This window comes from Lithobates pipiens, unplaced genomic scaffold, assembly GCF_037356315.1.
Source record: "Lithobates pipiens isolate NorthernLeopardFrog02 unplaced genomic scaffold, aLitPip1_a1.2 Scaffold_3, whole genome shotgun sequence".
In the NCBI taxonomy this organism is placed as follows: Eukaryota; Metazoa; Chordata; class Amphibia; order Anura; family Ranidae; genus Lithobates; species Lithobates pipiens.
Genome location: NW_027507790.1, coordinates 31,698,913 through 31,725,863, shown reverse-complemented (window position 1 = coordinate 31,725,863; position 26,951 = coordinate 31,698,913). Strand labels below are relative to the sequence as shown.

Genomic DNA, 26,951 nt, shown 5'->3' with positions numbered 1-26,951 from the left:
CAACATGAAAAAATATCTGATGCTAGGTCCACTTTAACAAGCTGGATCAAGAATGCTGATAATGCAGAAATAATATAATATATGTATATCTGGAAACTCTTATCCCTAGAGAATTGTGTAACTACCTATTTCATGGAACTGGCTATGGCCATAACTGTACTCCAATGACAAAACTTGGCATTGGATATCCATTGGAAATTGTCACTGATGGCTCTACATTCTGTGTGGGCCTTGCATATTTTTGTTATTGGAATCAAAAAATTAATACCTAGAGTATTTTTAAAGAGTAAGTCTTTAAAAATATTAATAGAAGAGAATGTATGATGTCAGCTACATGGCTGGAAGGTAATTGTGATTTCTATGGCATAAACAGTCTTAAAAGTCATATTAATGACCTTGTCCAAGGTATGAAATGCAAAGCCTCCTTGGCCTAAACTCTTGGGGAATTAGAACTGTCAATCACCATCATTTTTCACTAAGGGAAAAATACATGATGGTATTCATGAGGATGGCAGTTGACAAGGTCTGTAGCAACTACTGACTTTTCTCTGTTAGTCAGGAACAATTGACATACTGGCCTGTGGTTAAGAGAGAACAGGTGCAATATCTCCTTTACTGGGTGACATCTGCTCAATGAAAATGCCTTCTTTTGTCTCAAACTCCAATATGACTCATAATTGGGCTTGAATGTCTGCTTAAATCAATCAGCCGTTCCAACCCAGAACTTGGACTTCGCTGCTGGAGGACTGAATGCTTCTCAGTAGATGACAAAGGAAAGCACATTTGCCTGTGGTATGCAATCTGATATTGTGTGCTTGATGTCAGCCTGTGACAGTTCAGTATGGCAAATGCCACCTTGGGTGTCAAGGGTCACTCAAGAACATCACTTTTCATTAGCTGTAATATTTCATTTGTGCTCATCTATTTAGTCAGAGCAAATTTTATTTTCTTTGTTTATATTACAAAGCAAAGTAAATGTAATTTCCTGGCTTGATGTCTCACAGTAGCCGCATGGCTGCCTCGGTCGCCTTACAATAGTAATGGCGGTTAATGGAATAAATTCAGCTTCTATCCAATTAATTAGAAATTGCCCCGCGATCACTGTTTGCTAATGGAAAGCAGATAGATATTTATGTTCACAAATGTGCCTTGTCACCTCTGATTTTAACTAATGCCATGCTTTCTTTTTGTTTCCCAGAGAACAGAGGACATGTCTCTTGAAAAACAGGCGCAGATAATGATAACAGATATCGCTTATTGTACAAGCTATTTGTGCCTTATGTTTTATATTGGCGCGTGAGGCTTAATTGTATTAGAGATCACAATATAGTGTAATGGTTTGTAATGGAGAATAATGTTTAACAATACGAATCAATTAATTCGCTTGCATTACATAATGCACATTGAGAGCCTTGCCTAATAGAGGACCAGTATTGTTGTGCCAAAAAAGGCAAAAGGACCAATAACCAGGCTTGCTTGTGTAGGTAAAGGTAGGGCTTTGCTATGTTATTTCATATGTTGACTCATGGTCTGATGACTGGTGCGTTAAAAGAGCAACAGAGGTGCAGAAAACACAGATCATCAGAATGAATGAAGCAGAGAGATCCTTGCATGGCAGGCCCTTATGTATAGTTTCCTCTCCAGCAAGGAAAGCTGGAGCCAGTACAGAAGTGACATCACCAAATCTCACTCCAAATTTCACAACCGTAGCTTAGATAGCCTTATATGTAGTCTTTTGCAGTGCATTGCTGTTATTCAGCAGGAACTCAAAATGCATATTTCAGGGTGCTGCTTAAAGTACAATTGACCTTTCTAGATGTTCTCCATAAAATTAGCATTTTTTTTACTTCAAGTCCACTTAAGGGCTTATTCACACCAGAATGCATTGCAGGAAACCCCCGTTCCATGCATGTTTCCTGCACCGCGTTCAAACCTCATGGTGTTAATATATTCCAGAGCCTCTCCCATCCTCTGAAACTCACTACCCCAATCTGTCCAGTTGTCTCCTACTCTGTCCATTTTTAAGCGATACCCGAAAATTCATCTCTTCAGGGAGGCCTATTTTGCCTTCAGCTAACAACCAAATCTTCTATTTCCCTCACCAGTTCATCCCTCACAGTTACTGCCTTTAATTTCACCAGCCCCGCCCTATTAGACTGAAAGCTCGCAGGAGCAGGGCATTCCTAATCGTCTTGTGGTGAATTGTATTGTTATTGTATTGTTTCCCTTTATATTTTAAAGAGTTTGTGCAAACTGTTGGCACTAAATAAATCCTGTATAATAATAATAATAATAATAATAACAATATACGACACCCCAGATGGAGATCACAAACACTGTGTATTTCCCTGCACCAGATCCCATGGTACTGCAATACCATGATATTTGGTGTGGTACATATTTTAAAAGTAGTGCATGCACTTCTTTTTGTGTGAGACAGTGCAATTTCAGCACATTCAGAAGGTGAACCCTGTTCCTGTAAGATTTAGGTGTGAACTGGCCTTAAAAGCATAATAAACCTTCCTACCTGCAGCTCGTGTTTTTTTACCTGTATACGATGTGCATTGATCATGTAGTTGTTTGTTTCCTAGTATGCACAGCCTATAGTAGAGTGAATCTTCACATTCTTTTGTCATGTTTTGTTGGGGTTTGTGTTCAAACATGAGGCATGCCACATGGCACTGCACAAGCTAATGTAGTACCTCTGTAGTCTGAGAACTAACATCCCGTGACAAAATTACAGATCCCTGGGTTTCTCTAGTGCTGGTGCAGTTGAGGGATGAACAGTAAATTAGATCTGACCCAAACACAAACAGGCAGAGGAAATAACAGAGATCTCATCATGTTGGAAGAGATGTGTTTAATTACACTAGCAAATTTGTGATGCAATGTGGAGGAGATAGCTGGACAAGGATTGGACCCTGTGGGGTTGATTTACTAAAACTGGAGGTTAACATGTAAGCCCATCATTACAAGGTAAGACAAACAAACGGCACAGGGAATAGAAATATACTAATACCTAGTTAAAACAATAAAAACATTTGAAAATGTACAATGCTTTTACACTTTCTGATCACCATATACTTTATGTACAACAGGTAGACAGATGTGCATGCATCACTGGTCCCATACCTCGCAACACCCTGAAACTCAGGATAGTCGAGTATGCAAATTTGGATAAGCTTTCATGTTAGTACTTCTGAGGCTCACCCCTTTCCACTATCTCTGTGTCATTATTGGTCAGTTTGTTTGCTCATCATGATTATCGGCTGACGATTGAAAGCAGGAAGGGGTAAATTCAAGCTCTTAAACACAGAAGTTGGCCTAAAATTGTTTAAAGAGGAAGTAAACCCTGATGAGTTTACTTCCTCTTTCATTCCCTGCAAAGGTAAAGCATAATGGACTACTATGCATCGCATAGTAGTCCATTATGTGTCACTTACCTGACACAGGAGCCAGCGATGTCCCCGCTGTCCCCTGTAGTCCGGCGCATCCATCTTTTCGGTGGGTCTCGCCACTCCGCCGCTGTCATTCGGCGAAGCCGCGATGATGTAACTCCCGCACATGCACACAGGAGCCGCCACGTGTGGCATATTGCCATTGACGGGTGCCACGCTCAGTGCGCCTGCGCGGCGCTGTCTACAGCGCATGTGCCGTAGACAGCGGTGCCTGTCTTTCAGCTAATATAGGAGATATTTTTTGGACCTACAGGTAAGCCTTAATCTAGGCTTACCTGTAGGTCAAAGTGTGTTGTAAGGGTTACAACCACTTTAAATGCCCTCACAGTATATTATATGTTATGTTGACCATTCAAGTTGCACTAGTGCAGGTACACAGGTCCATTTAATGTGAAGTCTGCTTCTACTAAGCAAAGAAAAAAATCTAAGCAGTGAAGAGTTTAACTATTGGAAATATAGATTTTTACCCTTCAGGCAAATCTCAGTGATTGATCCATTTTTTTTAATATTAAAAAAATCATCCATTTAACTGTGTGTTAGCCAGGATGAAAATGTCACCTGCCTCAGGTTATTATGTCATAACACGTTCATCAGTTTTTATGTCAGGTCTGTTATCTCTGTTCTCATTTAATGGGAGATAGCTTCATCTGCATGTACTGTAAGTTTATCAAAGAGTTGCCGATCCATTTTTACAAATGCCCTCTGCCTTGTTCACATCCAGCTTGATCAATTCTCTGCTTGAGCGCTTTTTTTACAGAACGAATCATTGATAAACATTCAGCTTGTTGATTTTCATTTCATCATCATTATCACTCGTTCTTTAACTTACTGCCTGATTTATTTTAAGGGTGGCTTAGATCTTCCACACATATATTGCATACTGGGGTTAATTTACTAAAGGCACTCTGTGTTCTGTGCACTCCGCAAGTGCAGTTGGTCCAGAGCTTAGTAAATGAGAAGAATCTCTGCTGACTTCCATCATCTAATCATGGGCTTGTATTGTCTTTGCATGAGATTGGGCATTCCTTGCAAAGTGAAGCTTTACCTCATTTATCCAGTGAGTTGCCTGGATGAGGAGTTTTGATGCTGACATAGGACTCTGAAAATGTATTGCACAATATGCATGTGTGTGAACTCATTAGAGATGTTAGATGCCTGAGCCCAGAAGTGGACAGTAGCAAAGTGCACTGAGGCTTGAGTAAGAAGAATTTTTACGGGTCTCCAAACTATCCAAACAAAGAGCCAGTTTATTGTCCATCAGATTTTAGGAGGTCAGACTGTGGCAAGTGGGAGAAGAAAATGCCCCAGTGTCAGTGGGAATAAACAATGTCTCAGGCTTGGTGGCAAATGGGAGTAATAAAAATGTATAGAGCTTGCTGTCACTAGAAGGAGTAATAGTTCTCTATCGTTGGTATAAGTTGGAGGAATAGTGCCTCGTCATTGGTTTCAGTGGGAGGAATAGTGCTCCATCTTTGATGTCAGTTGGAAGAATAGTGCCCCATAATTGGTTTGCGTAGAAGGAATTATGCTCCATCATTAGTCTTTATGGAAGGAATAATGCCCCATCATTGGAGTCAGTGGGAAGAATAATGCCCCTTCATTGGAGTCAGTGAGAAAAATGATGCCCCTTCATTGATATCAGTGGAAGAAATAGTGCCCTGTTATTGATGTCAGTGGGAGGAACATTGCCTCATCATTGGTGTCAGTGGAAAAAATGGTGTGCCATCATTGGTGTTAATGGGAAGAACAGTGCCCCATCAATGGTGTCAATGGGAGGCATGGTGCCTCATTGTTGGTGTCAGTGGGAGGAATAGTGCCCCAAGGGCCAGATCAGGGCTAACAAAGAGCCACTACTTTAAAACCACTGCTTTAGATTGTGAGAAACAAAGGGCCAGCATGGGAGACAAAAGTAATTATAGTGTTTATTTTTATTATTTTGCCTGTAAAGCATTTAAAAAAAATACACATCAGTAGTTATCGTTCCACTTTCATTCTGACAAAACACGATTGCTGAGAGAGATCACTTACCTTCTTTTATGTGTTGCTTCCTTACTGACCGAACCATCAAGACATTATGTCATCAAAACTCCCTCATTAGTGTGGGATTTTAGCCATTTAGGGCTCGTTCACACCATTGTATTTTAGGTGCACTACAATTCAGGATCACAATGTGCCAAAACCACATGAAACCTAGTTACCATTTTAATCTATAAATCTCTTCTCACATTAGTGTGTTGCATTGGAGGCAATGTGTTTGCTTTTAAGAATTCTGCTTGCTGCATCATTTGCAAATTACATTTTAACACTTTGAGTTGTGCAACAAATGCATTGTGTGTTTTGAGGATGATGCATAAAAATGCAAGTGCGAGTTTTTTAAATGCAGTAGTGTAAATGAGCCCTAAGGAAATGGTGCTCTTTAGGGAAAGCTTTAGTTGTACCTCTCAGTGGCCTTGCTTTTTTGTTTGCAAAAAAATTGCATATAGTAATGTGCATATGCACCCTGAGAAAGAACATTAAATTTGAAAGATTTGCATAGAAGTCAACTGAAATATTTTTTAGTTTTCATACAAAATTTGGTGAATCCACAATGGTACCATTGAATGGTTTGATTAACGTTTTTTTCTGAAATTTATGTATGAACACTCTAATGAAATTCTACCGGTGTATGACCAGCCTAGGAGCTGTTTCTGCACAGCCTTGGGCAATTGGATTATGAACACCACTTTCAGCATACGGAAACCAGTGGAGTGATTTCCACTGCTTTGCTGAAACTCCTCGAGCAGAGGCGAATGGTATTGTGGCAGAACAGATGTTTTACAAAAAGAATATAAATAAGAAGCATATGTGTTCAGCCCCCTCCAAATTTTCTAGTAAAGGGGGTGGCATTATTTTAGCAATTGTATTAAGGAACAATCAGGTCCAGCAAAAACAGAAAACAGAAAAAAAAAGTAAATTGACTTTTAAGGTTGCCACTATAAACCTGAATAGGAAAGATAAATGGTCTTATGATAAAAATATATAATTTATTAAATCACATTGAAAAACGCATATTTTGAGAAAAAAGATTATATATACACCTGAACATGTCAAAACATAAGGGGAATACAAAGACAATGAATTTCAAAAGAACCAACTTCCCTAAACTATGAACCTTGCTAGAAGGCATAAATTGGGATAAAATCTTAGGAACAAAGAACACAGAGGAGAGATGGGTTTGCTTTAAGAGCATATTAATTAAGGGCATTAGCCAATGCAACCCATTGGGTAATAAATTTAAAAGAGTGAACAAAAGTCCTGGATGGCTTACCTCCAATGGACCCTTGGAGTTAAGCCATGAGCTATTACATGGCAAATGAGGTTCAATGTATAAAAATTTAAAATAATGCATTTGGGTGGCAAAAATATGAATGCAAACTATACAATGGGGGGAGAACCTCTGGGGGAATCGAGGATGGAAAAGGACCTGGGGGGTTCTAGTAGATGATAGGCTCAGCAATGGCATGCAATGCCAAGCTGCTGCTAACAAGGCAAACTGAATATTAGCATGCATTAAAAAGGGGATCAACTCCAGAGATAATACGATAATTCTCCCGCTCTACAAGACTGGTCCAGCCACACCTAGAATATGCTGTCCAGTTCTGGGCACCAGTTCTCAGGAAAGATGTACTGGAAATGGAGTGAGTACAAAGAAGGGCAACAAAGCTAATAAAGGTTCTGGAGGATATTAGTTATGAGGAAAGGTTGTGAGCACTGAACTTATTCTCTCTGGAGAAGAGACGCTTGAGAGGGGATATGATTTCAATATACAAATACCATACTGGTGACCCCACAATAGGGATAAAACTTTTTTGCAGAAGGAAGTTTAACAAGGTTCATGGCCACTCATTAAAATTAGAAGAAAAGAGGTTTAACCTTAAACTATGTAGAGGGTTCCTTACTGTAAGAGCGGAAAGGATGTGGAATTTCCTGTCACAGGCGGTGGTCTCAGCAGGGGGTATTGATAGTTTCAAGAAACTATTGGATAAGCACATGAACAACCGCAACATACAGGGATATACAATTGAATACTGACATATAATCACACACATCGGTTGGACTTGATGGACTTGTGTCTTTTTTCCACCTCACCTACTATATAACTATGTAACATATCTAGAAAAGTACACTGTCTCATACAAGAGAACAGATGGGGAGGCTGACACATAGAAGTAGGATGGATGGCCTATGGGACTAGGAAACCAGGTAGTCCTAGAGGATTCCTTCTGGCTCCGAGGCCAAGCATACAGAACTTCAAGATCAGTGCCAATGGATCGCTACGCGTTTTCGCCTTTAGCTTCTTCAGGAGCTCCTATTGGTAATAAGAAATATATCATAATCATTATTGGGTTCATATATAGCTATATCATACTAAATTGTTATACATCATACGAAAAAGGATATATACATATTTACAAAAATAAAAAAGCTGCGCCAACCCTCTAATTAATTATATACCAGAAATAAGATATTAAAGTATGTGAATAATTAATATATGTATGATTAATACAATCAGAGAAACACCTCAAGTGCATAAAAATCGCAAAAAGTGCATAAAAAATGATACAAACAAAAATCCAATCATAAAAAGTTCGTATGTGAGTCCAGATAATAAACGTTTATGTTCTTAAATGGCAGCACCCCAGTGGTTCAACACACTCCGAAAGCGCATGAAGTGCCCGTCACCATATAGTGAATGCGCTTACCAGAAATTATATAAATTGAAGCGTTTGTATATAGTCGGTAGGTCACATCAAAGATATCCTCCTTTCAGTGGGTCAGCACTCCATCTCTTAACAGTACTCCCCAGACAGTGATCTGTTCCGTGGTCCCAATAGGGAACTCAGTGGTCCACAGAGACGAAAGGAACCGACATAGCATAATATCGTAGGGACAATTTATTAAAAGTAAAAGTAGCACACTTACATAAAAAGCCGGCCGGCAAACAGGAGCCCGTCCTCCTCTCCTACAACGTGGTGGCGTCACTATGGGAAGGCACGCAGTGACGCCACCACGTTGTAGGAGAGGAGGACGGGCTCCTGTTTGCCGGCCGGCTTTTTATGTTGTTCTTATACGCTGTGATTTATCTACTCACATGTAAGTGTGCTACTTTTACTTTTAATAAATTGTCCCTACGATATTATGCTATGTCGGTTCCTTTCTTCTCTGTGGACCACTGAGTTCCCTATTGGGACCACGGAACAGATCACTGTCTGGGGAGTACTGTTAAGAGATGGAGTCCTGACCCACTGAAAGGAGGATATCTTTGATGTGACCTACCGACTATATACAAACGCTTCAATTTATATAATTTCTAGTAAGCGCATTCACTATATGGTGACGGGCACTTCATGCGCTTTCGGAGTGTGTTGAACCACTGGGGTGCTGCCATTTAAGAACATAAACGTTTATTATCTGGACTCACATACGAACTTTTTATGATTGGATTTTTGTTTGTATCATTTTTTATGCACTTTTTGCGATTTTTATGCACTTGAGGTGTTTCTCTGATTGTATTAATCATACATATATTAATTATTCACATATTTTAATATCTTATTTCTGGTATATAATTAATTAGAGGGTTGGCGCAGCTTTTTTATTTTTGTATTGCTGTTGAGTGCCATATCGCATTTATTGCTGCTGCCTATATTACATATTGTTAGTTTGTTTTTTTCACTATTACTATAAGTTTATTTTTTTCTATATATACATATTTGGAGACCATTATCTAGACAGAAAATTTTTCATTTTTGCAGTTATGTGTCACTCAGAGATACAAAATACACATATGTATAGTATTGTTTAGGCAGCAACATAAAAAACATAGAAAAACACGCACTAGCAACAAAAATCAGAAATCACAGCAAGGAAAAACTTTATAATAGATGTACATACCATTACAGGGAAAGAGGGTCCAGGCACTGTAACAAATGAATCAAAGCTGTGTGATTTTTCTTCATGCCACATGAGAAGTCATGTTGGTGTTTTGGAATCAATTGCTTTGTATATTTCTTTTGTTATTCACTACCCAAATGAAGTAGCCCTTCCTTTCATAGACAACACTATGGGCATATTTAGATAGCAAACATTCACTGCAGATACATCTTCTAGGTACTTGTATTTTCAATGACATTGAATGAATCACCACCAGTGACTGTGAATTAGGGGTCATTCACATCAGTAACCACATTATACACTGTGCTGAAGCATCATTTTGATGGGAATCACTTTGGACGGGGGTCCATCGAACCCAGAATCCCTTGGAGAGTTGGGAAACCCTTGTTTCGGCTCCCCATGCACCTCCTATGTCTAAGTCACCCTGTGTCTATTAGGGGCACAGGATGACTGAGAAAAATGATGGAACATTTTAAGAGTTTTGTAGACTGTTGTCATGCCATCTGCAATCACCGATTTATCAAAGCATTGCTTAGATATGGATTTCATGGTCTTCAAAGTAGGAGATGGTCCGTCTGCTACTGGGGGCTCCTATGATTGTGTGAAGGTGCTCTGTGTTTATACTTATGACAATGTGTATTGTGTCTTCTGAACTAGAAGACGGAAAGTCTGACCTGTAAGGTCAGACCTCTGAGTCACCTAGGCTGGTTAAATGACTAGTTAATTGGCTCATGTTAATTTATGTTTCAAATTACAGTTTGTATTGTTAGGGTAATATGATATAAAAAGCTGTATTCTCATTCAAATAAACAGTTCCAGTTTTGCAGCCAAACGAGTCCTGCCTAGTTCATGGTTGTAATATGCGGCTATAATATCTAATATCTATCTTCAGACTGGAGGAAGTGGTATATGATGGAAGCACTCAAGCAGAGTGTGGGATATTCTGATACAGTCATAATGTAACATTTATTAAAATGTCACAGAGTGGTGTGAACTGAACTTATAGGAATTGAGGCAAATTGCTTTGTGTATAGCTTGGGATAGCGTTAATTTATTTTTTATAGGTACTTATATAGTGCCATAAATTAACGCAGGACTTTACATATATATTGTACATTCACATCAGTCCCTGCCCTCAGGAAGCTAACACTCTAGAGGCCCTAACTCACATTCATACATAGTTAGTAAAGGCTGCCGAGCACATATGGTGTTCATGAGCCCTCATAAATATGCTCCTATGTATGAAATTGAAGGAAAGGGAAGTTGTTTACACTGCTGAGAACAACCACTGGGAGGTCTTTTTCTATAAGTTAAACTGCAATAAGTAAATCAACAGCTGGAATCCCCAACGCTTAAAGTGGAAGAAACGCCTAAGTCTAACTATTCCCCTCCTACCTATCCTGCCTAACCTATAATAAAAAGATGTGTGTTCTTGCCTATTTTTAATCTGCTCCAGTCTGGTCATTTGATCCCACAGCTCTGGCTCTCCTCTGTCAGTGAGTGGCTGCTGCATAAGAGAGGAGGGAGCACTGACAAAAGCTGGAGCCAATGGGTGACGTCACTGTCCTGCAATTCGCAGGTGTTGTCAAGCGCTCCCTGAGCCAGAGCTGCAGGACCACTTGACCAGATCAAAGCAGATTTACAATAGGTAAGTACACACATCTTTTTAATATAGCTTAGGCAGGATAGGTAGGAGGAGGGGAAGGGAACACGTTTAAGGATATTTAGACTTAGGCTGTTCTTCCACTTTCAGCGTTGAGGATTCCAGCTAATTTACTTATTTACTTTGCAGTTTAACTTTTAGAAAAATACCTCTCAATAGTTGCTCTCAGTCATGTAAACAACTTTCCTTTCTGCCAATTTTATAAGCAGGATAGTCAGGACAGGTGGGAGGAAGAGGAAGGGAATATTTTTAAGACTTGTTAGATCTAGGCTTTCAATAGGTGGAAAATGCAATTAGTCGTACATTCACTTTAATAGACACTGGTGCAATGATAACTTTCTTGAAGCTGCTGTTCAGTAACTTTATCACGCTCAATAGGATAATTCAGACCCATATGCATCAGGGGTCTATGCATGCATGGGGAGGCTTTTGGTACCCACACTAATGAACCAGCCCAACAGTCGGGCAGTTTTGGCATTTGTCAGAAAAGCTTAATTTTTCTCAGCTGGCTCTATGTTGCTATACCCAAGACCCTGCATTTCATTCATCTGGTCTCCCATAGTACACGGAATGTGGATATGCAATCATTTCAGTAAATATAAACTGCTAAATACCTTTTCCCATCAGTATATAGCAGTCTTGTGCCTGGTTAAAGCTTGTAGGAGTTTTCCATACTGCACTGGCTGTCCTATCAGGATGTAGGACCCCTGACCCTCTGTCTGAACAGTGCTGATTGGCCCTGTGCTGATCACATGCACTCTCCCAAGAAAAAAAAAAACTCTCTAGCAATACAGACCAAACTGAGCATGTGCAGCCTGACTCCACTAACTGTCTAATCCGGACATGCTTTGGGGGAAATGCAAGAAGATTAACCCCTTATGTTCTACAGTGAGTTTAACAAGCTTGCTTTACTGCATATACAGACTGATTTTACCATAGTAAACCCACAAACACGTTAACACTAAACAAAATTAGATTTATCCTATGAGCATTCTGAACACTAAACAGTGCTTAGTAAAACGAGGCATATTGTGTTCTAAACCACTGGCATCCTGATGCAAGCCAGGTTGCTTTGCCAGTTGTGACTGATGTGGATAAACAGGTTTAACTAAGCAATAGCGGCACTGCAGCTAATGACAGGCTAATCTGTCAGCTTGCACTTAGTAAATACCCCTGGTTATAGTTGGCATTTTTAACTTAATTTGGTGTTCATTTACTAACAGAGTCATTAATGAGTGCTTGATCCTTGACAATCTCAGTCTTCTAAGTCAGGTTTGCAGATCTGTATTAATTTGCTACATTGGTATGTAATTTTCTACATTGGTATTTGCTGATGATAACCACCACACTCTAGTACACATGAGCACAATGTGGACTCCTTTGCTATACAGTATACTTCACAGCTACTTCCTGTACTCCATTTGTCCTTATTTAAATTATGGGCCACTGAATGTTCCCTACAGGTCTCAATGACAGTCAAGTGTGGTTTCACCGTATTCTCTATGTTTCCGTTATGTGATATTTGTTAACAAATAGTATATATCTACAGTTTGGACAAAAAAAAATAAAAATGATTTTACTCATCTCATGTATATCTCTAGCCTAAACTGCCTATGTGCAGCAGCTGGAATATGTTTGTAGGCATTAACAGAATGGCCATGTTATTTCATGAAGTTCAACTTGTTTTTGAAAAAAAAAAAAAAAAAAAAAACCTGCAACAAAAAGAAATCCATACTCACAACATGTTAGTTAATAGTGAAAAAAAAGGCAGAACGCACAGGTTTTAAACATGATGGATCATTTGATATTGAATGAATATTTATGTGCCTGGTTCTTTTATCATTAACATGGTGAAGCACAGTGGGGGCTGGAGCCAATCCTATGTAGATTAGCTTTTGCTCCTCTGTTGCATTACTTGGAGAGTGATATATTTGTCTGGAGGTTCTCTTTCTCATGAATGAAAATCTATTAGCTCTTGATTTATTTTATATGTACGTTTACTAATGTTACACACTACCTTTAAACATGTGTTTTAGTTTTTGGTGACCTTAAAGATGACATACAGTGCAATTTTTAAATATTCTTTTGTGTCCTGCCTTTGACCGGTATTATCATTAAAAATGAGTGCGCGTTAACATTTCAGGTCTAATTTCCGTGTTTGTTTTAGTCTGTAAACACTAATATTGTGTTTCTAAGAGAAAATGCTAGCAAAACAGTTGTGCTTAGAAACCAATCAGCTTTCAGGTTTTATTGTCAAAACTTAATTGAACAGGCTGTAGTTAGAAGCTGATTGGTTACAATGCACAAGTGCACCAGACTCTGTGTGCACAAGTTTTAGTAAATCTCCCCCAATGTATTAAGCTAATTATAATATATTACAAACATAATGTCCATTTCCAGTATGGGCAAAAAATATATAAAAAGCTCTGTGTAAACTGTCGGCGCTATATAAATCCTGTATAATATAATAATAATAATATGGATCCTCTACAGCTCCAGCTTTTCTACTCAGCTCCTCTTCAGCACTGTCACCCTCATATTTACCAATCTAGCAACACTTCCTGTGAGCCAAGAGTGTCTCCTTATCCACTGTGAGCACACGGGTGATAGGTGCAGCACTCAGGATGCACCCACTGGAAGATTAAGAGGGTAACTAAAACCTTTGATATCACCTAACCACACCCAGGGGACTGTATTAATATATATATATATATATATATATATATATATATATATATATATATATATATATATATATTAATCATCTATATATAGATACAGCTTGTATAACAGTGTAAATGTGCTGTCCCCTCAAAATAACTCAACACACAGCTATTGATGTCTAATCCGCTGGCAACAAATGTGAGTACACCCCTAAATGAAAATGTCCATTTAGGTCAGCAGACATGCTTGGCCAGTCCAATACCTTTACCCTCAGCTTCTTTATCAAGGCAATGGTCATCTTGGAGGGGTGTTTGGGGTCGTTATCATGTTAGATTACTGCCCTGCAGCCCAGTCTCCAAAGGGAGGGGATCATGCTCTGCTTTAGTATGTCACAGTACATGTTGTCATTCATGGTTCCCTCACTGAACTGTAGCTCCCCAGTGCTGGCAGCACTCATGGAGCCCCAGACCATGACACTCCCACCACCATGCTTGACTATAGGAAAGACACACTTGTCTTTGTACGCCTCACCTGGTTGCCTCCACACACGCTTGACACCATATGAACCATATATGACACCATCTGAACCATATATGGCACCATCTGAACCAAATAAGTTTATCTTGATCTCATCAGAATCCATGTCCTTAGTCTGCTTGTCAGCAGCAAACTGTTTGCGGCTTTCTTGTGCATCATCTTTAGAAGAGGCTTCCTTCTGGGATGACAGCCATGCAGACCAATTTGATGCAGTGTGCGGCGTACAGTCTGAGCACTGACAGACTAACCCCCACCCCTTCAACCTTTGCAGCAATGCTGGCAGCACTCATACATCTATTTCCCGAAGACAACCTCTTGATATGACGCTGAACACATGCACTTATCAACTTTGGTCGACCGTGGCGAGGCCTATTCTGAGTGGAACCTGTCCTGTTAAACTACTGTAAGATCTTGGCCACTATGCTGCAGCTCAGTTTCAGGGTCTTGGCAATTTTCTTATAGCCTAGACCATCTTTATGTAGAGCAACAGTTCTTTTTTTGAGATCATCAGAGAGTTCTTTGCCATGAGGTGCCATGTTGAACTTCCAGTGACCAGTATGAGAGAGTGAGAGCATTCACACCTGAGACCTTGTAACTAATGAGTCCCATTACACTGGGGAGGGAAAATGGCTAACTGGGCCCAATTTGGACATTTACACTTAGGGGTGTACTCACTTTTGTTGCCAGCAGTTTATACATTAATGGCTGTGTGTTGAGTTATTTTGAGGGGACAACAAATGTACACTGTTATACAAGCTGTACATTCACTACTTTACATCTTCACATTGTAGCAAAGTCTCATCTCTTCAGTGTTGTCACATGAAAAGATTTAAAATATTTACAAAAGTGTGAGGGGTGTACTCACTTTTGTGAGATAATGGGTGTATGTATGTATGTATATATATATATATATATATATATATATATATATATTGTGGCAGCACGCAGGTAAAATCACCTGGTTGTATTCAGGATGGGAAATATGTGTGTCCTAGATTCAGGCTTTATGCAGACTTTTACAATTAGAGGGGAAGAGTTAATGAGCCCAGCTGAAGTAAGTGGGCTCATTAAGACCTCTACAAAAAACCCCAGCATGCATAGGGAGATGCTCCATCCTGGAACCAGTTTTGTGTGTATAGACTGGGGAGTCTGAGATCTGTTCTGTGCGGTGAGTTAACGCCTGTGTGGCAAACCCCTACAATAGAGACAGGGACTGGGGCAGCACAAGGCTGCACCCAGTTGTTAGACAGGGAGTCTACGTGTGTAGTTAGAGGTCAAGCTGACCAGGATTTATTTTCTTGTTTTATTTTGTTTGGCTGTTATATGTATCACTGCATGTAGCCTAAATAAACCGGACCTTTTGTTTTTTGCACCTACACCGCTGTCTGCTGTGCCTGACTGTGTTGTGAACCCATCCAGGGGGTCACACACACCCGCTACCGAGCGAACCCCCTCACAGTTGGTGGAGAATTTTGGCAGTTTTTTTTTTTTTTTTTTGTTAAGGCCAGCATGGAAGAGATACTGAGACAGCTGGCTCTCGCAAATGCAAACCAGCAGCAAACAAATGCAAATCAGCAGCAAAAAAATGCAGCTTTACAAAAGAGCCTTGCAGCTCAACAACAAGCCCAGCAGCAGGCAAATGCAAATCAGCAGCAGACAAATGCAACTTTGCAGCAGAGTTTGGAAGCTCAGCAACAAGCCCAGCAGCGATCTGAAGCCCGCTTCATAGACCTGTTGCAGAACCAAGAGCAGAATTTTCAACAGCAAATAGAGACATTGATACAGCAACGTCCGCAGACCAATGAAGCAAGTGGGTACAATAATACCGCAACCTTTGGTGTGAGCCGTTTACTGACAAAAATGACTGGAGAGGATGATCCGGAGGTGTTTTTGACCACATTTGAAAGGACTGCTGAAAGGGAAAAGTGGCCTAAGGAGCAATGGGCTGGACTGGTGGCCCCTCTGTTAACTGGGGAATCGCAGAAAGCTTATTATGACCTAGAGCCTGACCAAGCAAAAGACTATGTGGTGCTAAAAGCAGAAATATTGGCACGGCTGGGTGTCACCCTGGCAGTCCGGGCTCAGCGTGTGCATAACTGGACTTTTCAGGTTGGAAAACCTCCCAGGTCTCAAATGTATGATCTCATTCACCTGAGCAGGAAGTGGCTGCAGCCAGAGATTTTGACCGCACCAAACATTGTGGAACGTGTGGTTATGGATCGTTTCCTGAGAGCTCTTCCTACTGCCATCCAAAAATGGGTAAGCCATGGAGACCCAGAAAATGCAGATAAACTTGTGGATCTGGTTGAGAGGTACTTGGCTACAGAGAACTTGACCACCTCTTCCAGGGACTCACGGACTTTTCCCCCTAAGACCAGATCATCCCCAGTGGCGGGTAAGATGACTCCAAGGGGTGAGGGTGGAGAGAGTGAGAGGGTGGGAGTTCTACCTAAGGTCTGGCGGGAGCAGCCCAGGAAGCCCATGCTGCAAGAGGCAGCGAAAAAAATTATTTCCTACCGCTGCCGGCAAGAGGGACATATTGCAGCCAATTGCCCAGTTGTGGATGAGCCTATGCAATGTGACTTTATAAGGGAGAGACGTCAGTCGCTGTTTGCGACAGTTGCATGCACTGCCATTCGGGGACCTGAGAAACATTTATGTAAAATGTGTATTAATGGTAGACATGTTGATGTGTTGCTAGATTCAGGTAGCCTGGTAACATTGATAAAAGCTGAATTAGTTACTACAGAGGTCTCTGGGAAGAACAGGTTGGCTGTTATTTGTGTGCATGGGGACACCCGAGAGTATCCTGTAACTTCAGTGTTTTTTGAGACCCCCAAAGGTAACCTCTCTCATCAGGTGGGGTTAGTGTCTCAGTTACCACATGATGCTATTGTGGGAAGGGATTTTCCAAAATTCTGGGAACTCTGGGATTGTCCTGAGGCCCCCATTGGTGCCCCTATAAACCAGGAAGATGACCAGAATTCCTCTGGGAGTGGTGAGGACTCTCCTGAATTTCCCTTGTCGGTATTGGCGGGGGAAACTCGAGAAACTGGGGAGGAGCCAACATCCTCAGATGAAAACATGCCGTCTGTGGAGTTTTCGGATCTTGAGGTTCACAGGGAAAATTTTGCCACAGAACAGTTAAAAGACCCCACCCTAATAAAGGCACGGGAAAATGTGGTGAAAATAGATGGCGAGTTAGTGAACCCAGATAAGACTTGCCCTTATCCTTACTTCACTATGGAAAGGGACCTGCTATATTGAGTGGCTCAAAGGGCAGAAGAAACCATTGAGCAACTTGTAGTGCCCAAACCTTACAGGAAGTTGGTGTTAGAATTGGCTCATGGACACATTCTGGGAGGTCATCTGGGGACAGAGAAAACCAGAGAGAGGGTATTGCAGAGATTCTATTGGCCTGGGGTCATGAAGGAAATAGAAAATTATTGTTCCTCCTGCCCTGTGTGTCAGAAGTCGGCACCTATGCCACATTTCCGTAAACCACTGGTACCTCTTCCTATCATTGAGGTCCCCTTTGAGAGGATCGCAATGGATTTGGTAGGTCCGATAATGAAGTCTGCTAGGGGGCATCAGTACATTTTGGTTATATTGGACTATGCCACCCGTTATCCGGAAGCAATTCCTCTCCGAAATACCTCGGCCAAAACCATAGCCAAAGAGCTATCCCTTGTTTTTAGCCGCGTGGGTATTTGTAAGGAAATGCTTACGGACCAAGGTACACCCTTTATGTCCCGGGTTATGAAAGAATTATGCAAGTTGTACAAAGTGAAGCAATTGCGTACATCTGTGTATCACCCCCAAACAGATGGGTTGGTTGAAAGATTCAACAAAACCCTAAAACAAATGTTAAAGAAGGTGGTGGATAGCGATGGAAAGAATTGGGATTGTCTAATACCCTATCTGATGTTTGCCATTAGGGAGGTACCCCAATCCTCTACGGGTTTCTCACCCTTCGAGTTGCTCTATGGGAGACACCCAAGAGGGCTGCTGGATATCGCCAAGGAAACTTGGGAAAATGAGAGTTCTCCTCACAGGAGTGTGATTGAGCATGTCGCCCTGATGCAAGATAGAATTGCACAGGTAATGCCAATTGTAAAGGAACATTTAACCCAAGCGCAGTTAGCACAGCAGAGAGTGTACAACCGTGGGGCCAAGACACGTACTTTTTCCCCGGGGGATAGGGTCTTGGTGCTAGTCCCTACGGTTGAAAGCAAATTTCTGGCCAAATGGCAAGGTCCATATGAAGTAATTGAAAAAATTAGTGAGGTGAACTACAGGGTTAGACAGCCAGGAAGGCGAAAGCCGGAGCAGATCTATCACGTCAATCTGCTGAAAGCCTGGAGGGATAGGAAATCCCTAGTCGCAGAGACTTTGTCACAAGTACAGCCTGATTGCTTAGTTCCTGAGGTTGGAATAGCAGACACCTTATCGAAACCCCAACAACAGGAGGTTAAAGAGTTTGTACTTCGTAACAAAGAGATTTTCTCTGAGCTTCCGGGACAAACATCTGGCGTAGAGCATGACATTATCACCCCGCCAGGAGAAAGGGTAAAACTAAAACCTTATAGAATACCAGAGGCCCGACGGGAGGCAATACGTGGGGAGGTTCAAAGGATGCTGGAATTGGGTGTGATAGAGGAGTCCCAGAGTGACTGGTCCAGTCCTATTGTACTAGTGCCCAAACCTGATGGGAGCTGGCGGTTTTGTAACGATTTTAGACAATTAAATAAAGTTACAAAATTTGACACCTACCCCATGCCACGTATAGATGAGTTGGTTGACCGGCTGGGAACAGCCCGATATATGACAACTCTTGATCTCACCAAAGGGTATTGGCAAATTCCCCTGGCCGAGTCGGCCAAGGAGAAAACTGCGTTTGTAACCCCAGATGGGGCATTCCAATATAAGAGAATGCCGTTTGGGTTACAGAATGCACCGGCAACATTCCAGCGGAAAATGGATAAGATTCTGAGGCCCCATCATAAATATGCTGCAGCTTACCTGGATGATGTGATTATCCATAGCACAGACTGGGTCTCACATTTGCCAAAAGTACAAGCAGTCCTAGACTCTATCCAGGAAGCTGGGTTTACGGCCAATCCAAAGAAGTGTACCATTGGACAGGAGGAGGCCAAATATCTTGGGTACACTATTGGGAGGGGGGTGATAAAACCCCAAGTCAATAAAGTCGAGGCCATACAGAGTTGGCCACATCCCAACAGCAAGAAACAGGTACGAGCCTTTCTGGGAATCGCTGGCTATTATCGACGATTCATTCCCCATTTTGCTTCTCAGGCTGTGCCCCTCACCAACCTGACAAAAGGGAAAGAGTCGGTTATGGTTAAATGGTCCCCAGAGGCTGAGGAAGCATTTCAGTCCTTAAAAACAGCCTTATGTAGCCAGCCAGTGTGGTACTCACCAGACTTCTCTAAGGACTTTGTTGTACAAACTGATGCATCAGACGTTGGGTTAGGAGCAGTGTTATCCCAGGTCTGGAACGGGGAAGAGCACCCAGTCATTTACCTCAGCAGGAAGTTGAAGTCCCATGAGGTAAATTACTCCACGATTGAGAAGGAATGTTTAGCAGTGAAGTGGGCTCTAGATTCCCTTCGGTACTATCTGCTAGGTAGGCACTTTGACCTGGTGACTGATCACGCTCCTTTAAAGTGGATGGCTCAAAACAAGGAGACCAATAGAAGGGTAAATAGGTGGTTCCTGGCCCTACAGGAATTTAACTTTACAGTAAAGCATCGCCCTGGTGTTAAAATGGGGAATGTGGATGCTTTGTCTCGGATACATGCGTGTCTGGCTGCTTGTGTTACAACCCCAAGGTTGAAACAAGAGGGGGGGTATGTGGCAGCACGCAGGTAAAATCACCTGGTTGTATTCAGGATGGGAAATATGTGTGTCCTAGATTCAGGCTTTATGCAGACTTTTACAATTAGAGGGGAAGAGTTAATGAGCCCAGCTGAAGTAAGTATGCTCATTAAGACCTCTACAAAAAACCCCAGCATGCATAGGGAGATGCTCCATCCTGGAACCAGTTTTGTGTGTATAGACTGGGGAGTCTGAGATCTGTTCTGTGCGGTGAGTTAACGCCTGTGTGGCAAACCCCTACAATAGGGACAGGGACTGGGGCAGCACAAGGCTGCACCCAGTTGTTAGACAGGGAGTCTACGTGTGTAGTTAGAGGTCAAGCTGACCAGGATTTATTTTCTTGTTTTATTTTGTTTGGCTGTTATATGTATCACTGCATGTAGCCTAAATAAACCGGACCTTTTGTTTTTTGCACCTACACCGCTGTCTGCTGTGCCTGACTGTGTTGTGAACCCATCCAGGGGGTCACACACACCCGCTACCGAGCGAACCCCCTCACAATATATATATATATATATTCTCCACTCCACTTACCATAGGGCTCACTATGACCTTAGGAGGCCAGAAGCGACATCATGTCAACACTTCTGGTTCAGTTTTTTTTAGCTGGAAAGACTTTTTATCTCATACTTTCCAGAGACCCCCAAATTTCTCCATAAAGAGGACCTGTCATGCCCTATTCCTATTACAATTCATGTTTATTTTCTTTGTAATAGGAATACAAGTGAACAAAAAATCAAGGATTAAAAAGGAAGAGTAAAAATAAATTAAACAGTAAAAAAAAAAAATTAAAGTGCCCCATCTCCTCATGCTTGCATGTAGAAGTGAACGCATACTTAGGTTGCGCCAACATATGTAAATGGCATTCAAACCACACATGTGAGGTATCGCCATGAACGTTAAAGTGAGAGAGCAATAAGTCCAGCACAAGACCTCCTCTGTAACTCTAAACTGGTAACCTGTAAAAACTGTTAAAGCATAGCCTATGGAGATTTTTAAGAACTGAATTTGGTGCAATTCCACGAGTGTCCACAATTTTAAAGCATAACCCATTAGGTATCTATGTACTCAGCTTAACATCATCTTTCACATTATGCAAAAATTGGTGGTAAATATTGTGTTTTGTTTTGTTTTAATTCATGAAATTTTATTTTTTCTTAAAAAAAAGAAAGAAATTCCGTTTGAATAATTTCCTGCGCAAATACCGTGTGACACAAAATATTGCAATGACCACCATTTTATTCCCTAGGGTCTCTGATAAAAAAAAATATATACATAATATTTGAGGTTTCTGAGTAACTTTCTAGCAAAAAATTATGATTTTTTACATGTTGGAGAGAAATGCCAGAATTGGCTTGGGTGGCAAGTGATTATGCACTTTAGATGTAAACAAAATGTAAAATATTTTCAGGCTCACATTTAAAAAAGTAACAAAAATTTTGAAAATAAAGCTAAAGCAAAACTGAAGCAGTTACCCATAGCAGCCAGATTCCATGCTGCGCTAGATAACTAGGTTCCTTGCTTAATTAGAAATATGCAACTGTACTAGTTGCAAAGGGTAACTGCTCTTAAAAAGATATTTGTATAATATGGGCAATTGGAACACACACACAGCAATAGGGCAGTAAGGTAATATGATTATTATTTCTATGATTAGGATTTATATAGCACCAAAAGCTTGCACATCACTTTACAGGGAGTCAGTACACTTATAATACATGAGGTTTAGGAGGGCCCTGCTTGTCAGAACTTACAATCTAACAGGGAGTTACAAAAGGTAAAACCTGTGAGAGATGAGCTAATAGAGAAAGTGAAAGTTATGTTTTTTTAGAGTGGAAATAATTGTATAAGAACATTTCCAAGCACAGGATCATTGATCAAACTGATTGGAAATTATGTGTCGATGACTTAGGATGTGTTCAGGACTCAGTGCAGTGAGGTCACTTTTAAATATTTTTTACATACATTACAAATGAATCCTACATCAAATTAGCATCTGGATGTCAGATAGGCAAGACAAAAGTTCAGTTGGTCTAGTGATGTAGGTAGTTTACTTGGACATGCCCAATGGCCAATGCCCAAATCTGCTAAATTTGGCTGTCAGTACATACTATATATATATATATTATATATATATATATATATATATATATATATATATATATATATATATATATATATATATATATATATATATGAGTGTGATAAAGGTATGATATTTTAGCATTGGAGAGGCTGGATCAGATGGAGTAGGGTCAGGATTTTTATAAAATGTATGCAATAGTTGACATAGCCATCAAACATGCACATAATTATTAAATAAAGCTCGTCAGTTATACATGTGCATTTAGAAAATATGCTTTGATGTTTATGGTTCTTGAAGTATTTGGATGTTACTCTAAGAGTGCATGGATCAATGAAACAGTGTTGGGTTCAGTGTCTCTGTCTGTATGTCACCAGAATTATTACAATTACTGATGTCATGTCTGGAAATATAGGAGCTTTTATGCAGCATTAGGTAGAAAAAAGAGCATACAAGAGTTTAATAATTTGCAAATATCTATGGCTAGATTTATTTAGGATGTAATCTACTAAAAGTAAACCTGTGCCGAGACTTTTCAGACCAAAATATATATATTCTAAACAAGCAGAAAATGCACTTCATAAAATAAGCTATCATTCACTTTTGTAGCTATAAGAATTGTGGATAAACTCATCTTCAAATTCACAGTAAAAGCACTGGGGTGTCAGCTAAAGTAAATCCCTACAATTTACAATTTTATTACAATTTTCTGTTATTCATTTTGTTACAATATTTTTAGGGTGCATGACATACAAGCTGACCTCAATGCAATTTCTAATTGGGCAACAATGTGGCAAATCAGGTTTAATGTTGATAAATGTAAAGTTATGCACTTGTGGGCAACTGGGGGAATCCATAGTGGTGAAGGATCTGGTTGTTTTGGTAGATCATATGTTTAATAATACCATGCAATGCCAAGCTGCAGTTTCCAAAGTGAGCCAAGTCCTCTCTTGTATTAAGCGAGGTATGGACTGCAGGCAGAGAGTAGTAAGACCTCTGGAATACAGTATGCAGTTCAGTTTTGGGCGCCAGTTTACAAAAAAGGATATCAGTGAACTGGAGAAAGTGCAGAGAAGGGCAACCAAACTGATAAGAGGCATGAAGGCTCTTTTTTGTTTATAGCTCAAAAAATAAAAACTGCAGAGGTGATCAAATACCACGAAAAGAAAGCTCTATTTGTGGAAAAAAAAAATTGTTAGGGTACAATGTCGCAGTTAAAGTGATGCAGTGTCGGATAGCAAAAAAAGGGCTTGGTCAGGAAGAGGGTAGATCTTTCTGGGACTGAAGTGTTTAAAATAATATCTGGTAATCTTACCATGCCCTATTCAGGCACTCCCTGTTTTGAGGTGGCAACTCTCTGTTCCTGTTTACCATCTGTGCTCCTGTGTTGTCACCCTTTAACATGGGCTTTTGATGGATACTATAAATATTTGTTTTAACATATATTAGGCAGGCATGATCTGCTGTTATCACCATGAGGAAATCTGCCACGAGAAATGCCATGCAGCAGAGGCTATAGGAGGGCAACATCACTGATATGCACCAATACGTGGAAAAAAGATCAGAAAAGTATTTTATTACTAGAATAAAATCAAAGACTATATTCTTTTACATACAGGCATAGCCCACTTTTAAGAACACAATGGAGATTATTTGCTAAAGCTGGAAAGTGAAAAATCAGGCTCACTTCTGCATAGAAACCAATGAGCTTCCAGATTTTTATTACCAAAGCCTAATTGAACAAGCTGGGGTTAGAAGCTCATTGGTTTCTATGTAGAAGTGATCCTGATTTTGCACTTTCCAGCTTTAGTAAATAAACCCCATTGTGTACTTAAAAGTGGGGTAGGCCTGTACTAGGCTTTAGCTCAGGGGTAGGGAACCTTGGCTCTCCAGCTGTTTTGAAACTACAAGTCCCATGAGACATTGCAAGACCCTAACAATCACAGGCATGACTCCTAGAGGCAGAGGCATGATGGGATTTGTAGTTTCAAAACAGCCGGAGAGCCGAGGTTCCCTACCCCTGATCTAGCTTTTTCTCATTGTCTAATGAATTCAACAGTCCCCTATATAAACTCATATTTACTTCACATTAGCATGGAGTCCTCCTCTAAGGCCAAGTGTTTGATACCAACCCAGCTGTTTTATATCTTATTGTATACCTATCCTGAGTATTTGAACAAATTTGTTTGTACAAAAACTGTATTGAATAACCCTGTAGTGCCTAGGACAATACATTTACCATGTAAAACCAAACCTTCATGCTTGCATAGTAGCTGAGACAGCATCCATACACATGAAATATATATTAGGATGCCATACAATAGACGCATTGCTTTGTCTCTTGGTGCTATTCATAAAAAGTAAGCATGGGTTGACTCCACACCAGTTATTCAGTCTATTAGTCAGGGATTACCTGTCTGACTTGTAGTGGAGCGGACACAGTGACACTGAATGGCAGACTGGTGCTTCAGGGTTCCCTTAGGGCTGGGAATGATAACCACATTTACCTTGCTTGCCATTGTTTTCCTATTTCTCTATCCATCAGTGTATTACTGGATAATATTACATTTCATTTGAAATAAAAGCTGCAAAATCGGTAGCGGCTTGATTAACATTGATTGTCGAGTGAAGACTGATACGAACAAATAAACCATTATCCAAGGGGATCATAGCAGTTATAGTTTTTGTTCATTTTATTGATCTGTTCTACTTTTTTTCATTGTGCTATATAGCGAATAAATATGAGATCAGAAAGTGCTTGCTGGCAGACAGACACTGAAATGAATACATCATTTAAACATGGCAGAAAATGAGCACAATGCCTTCACTGCTGCAGCATAGAAGATAAGAAATAAATCCTAAAGGACAGGGTAATTAAAGACAGAGACATTTATGATGTCACTCGGTACAATTCCATGAAAGGGCGATAGTGTCAAATAAATTTGTACTTTGATAGAAGATCTATATAGATGTCATTGAGATTCTCCATAGGATTAAATTCAATAACTGCAGTATAAACTAAACATATCACATATATTGGTGGAGCTTATCTGTCCAAAACGTGAGTGGCATATGTCTGAAGAACTGATCTTGTCATAGAAAGTGACATTATGGATTAAACACTTTTGGGGAGATTTACAAAAAAATGATGCACGCAGAATCTGGTGCATCTGTGCATAGTAACCAATCAGCTTCCAGGTTTTAGTATCAAAGCTTAATTGAACAAGGCTGAAGTTTAAAAGTGGATTGGCTACTATGGACAGCTGCACCAGATTCTGTGTGCACCAGTTATAGTAAATCTCCCCTTTTGCAATACACAACAACAGTATAAATGTTTGCAACAAATGTGACTTGGAGGGGAACAGCAGAAAGCAGTGTTACCCAAACCTTAGGACTACAAGCCTTCCTGAAAAAGTTTCAACTTGTGCCATTTACCTAGTAAGTCACTGCCCAGTCACTCTTTGTGGACCACAGAGAAGCAAACACTTCTGATGATACTGTTAATCCTTGTAAACAGGAAACATGCTGCTACCTGCTGACAACCCCAGCAGGGGGTGTGTCGGACCTCTGCAGGGAGACCACTGATCCCACACAGAGTAGGGATCCTCCTCTGCAGCATGCAGGAGAAAGGTATTTTTTCCCAAATAAATCTAATTCTAATGCCCTGTACACACGATAGGATTTTCCGACAACAAATTTTGGATGTGAGCTTGTTGTCGGAAAGTCTGACCGTGTGTATGCTCCATGGAACATCTGTTGTCGGAATTTCCGCCAACAAATGTTTGAGAGCAGGTTCTCAAATTTTCCGACAACACAATTCCGACGCACAAAAGTCCATGCATGCTCAGAATCAAGCAGAAGCACGGCACTGGCTATTGAACTTAATTTTTCTTGGCTCCTCGTACGTATTGTACATCACCGCGTTCTTGACATTTGGAATTTCTGACAACATTTGTGTGACCGTGTGTATGCAAGACAAGTTTGAGCCAACATCCTTCGGAAAAAAATCCATGGTTTTGTTGTTGGAAAATCCTATCATGTGTACAGGGCATAAGGCTTTGAACACCTTTGTTTTGATACAACTTGAATGTATGTATCTGACTGAAACTGAAAAGTTCAGTTGGCCTTTAAATTACTTTTCTAAATTTCACCCGAAACCCAGAGTGGAGTTGAGCCACTAAAACTGGAGAACGCAAAATCTGGTGCAGCTCTTCATAGAAACCTTCGGCTTCCAGTTTTTTTGTCAAATCTTTAATTGAATAAGCTGAAGTTAGAACCTGTTTGGCTACCATGCACAGTTGCACCAGATTTTGCACTCCCCAGTTTTAGTAAATAAATCCCACTGCTGCTTGCTGTCCACAGTAATTTTTTGCATTTGATTACCATAATATAACAATAACATCTACCTTTCTACCTTTATAAAGAAATTAAAGTGACCCTAAACTCTGGTTTAAAAAAATGATATTCAAGTATGTATTCTTTACTAAATAAAATATCTTTGTTTGCTCTCAGCCTCCTCCAAATCCACAAATTCCTTTTGTTTTGCTGTTGTGATCCAACTTCAATCTTAGAGGGTGGCTAGTCTCCTTCTCCATGGTCCCACTAGGAGCGTAGCCACCATCTTTTTCTCACTCCTGAGATAGACAATGGAGTTTGTATTGTTTATTTATATTTTTGCCTCCACAATTTCGCCATGTTTTCCTACATTAACCAA

The 26,951-nt window shown here is 40.4% G+C and overlaps 1 protein-coding gene across 3 annotated transcripts in view; it reads left to right on the top strand.

The window, feature by feature from the left end:
* The window catches only part of TTC28 (tetratricopeptide repeat domain 28), an 810,203-nt gene that overhangs the window by 353,951 nt on the left and 429,301 nt on the right, over positions 1-26,951 (top strand). The window lies entirely within an intron of this gene.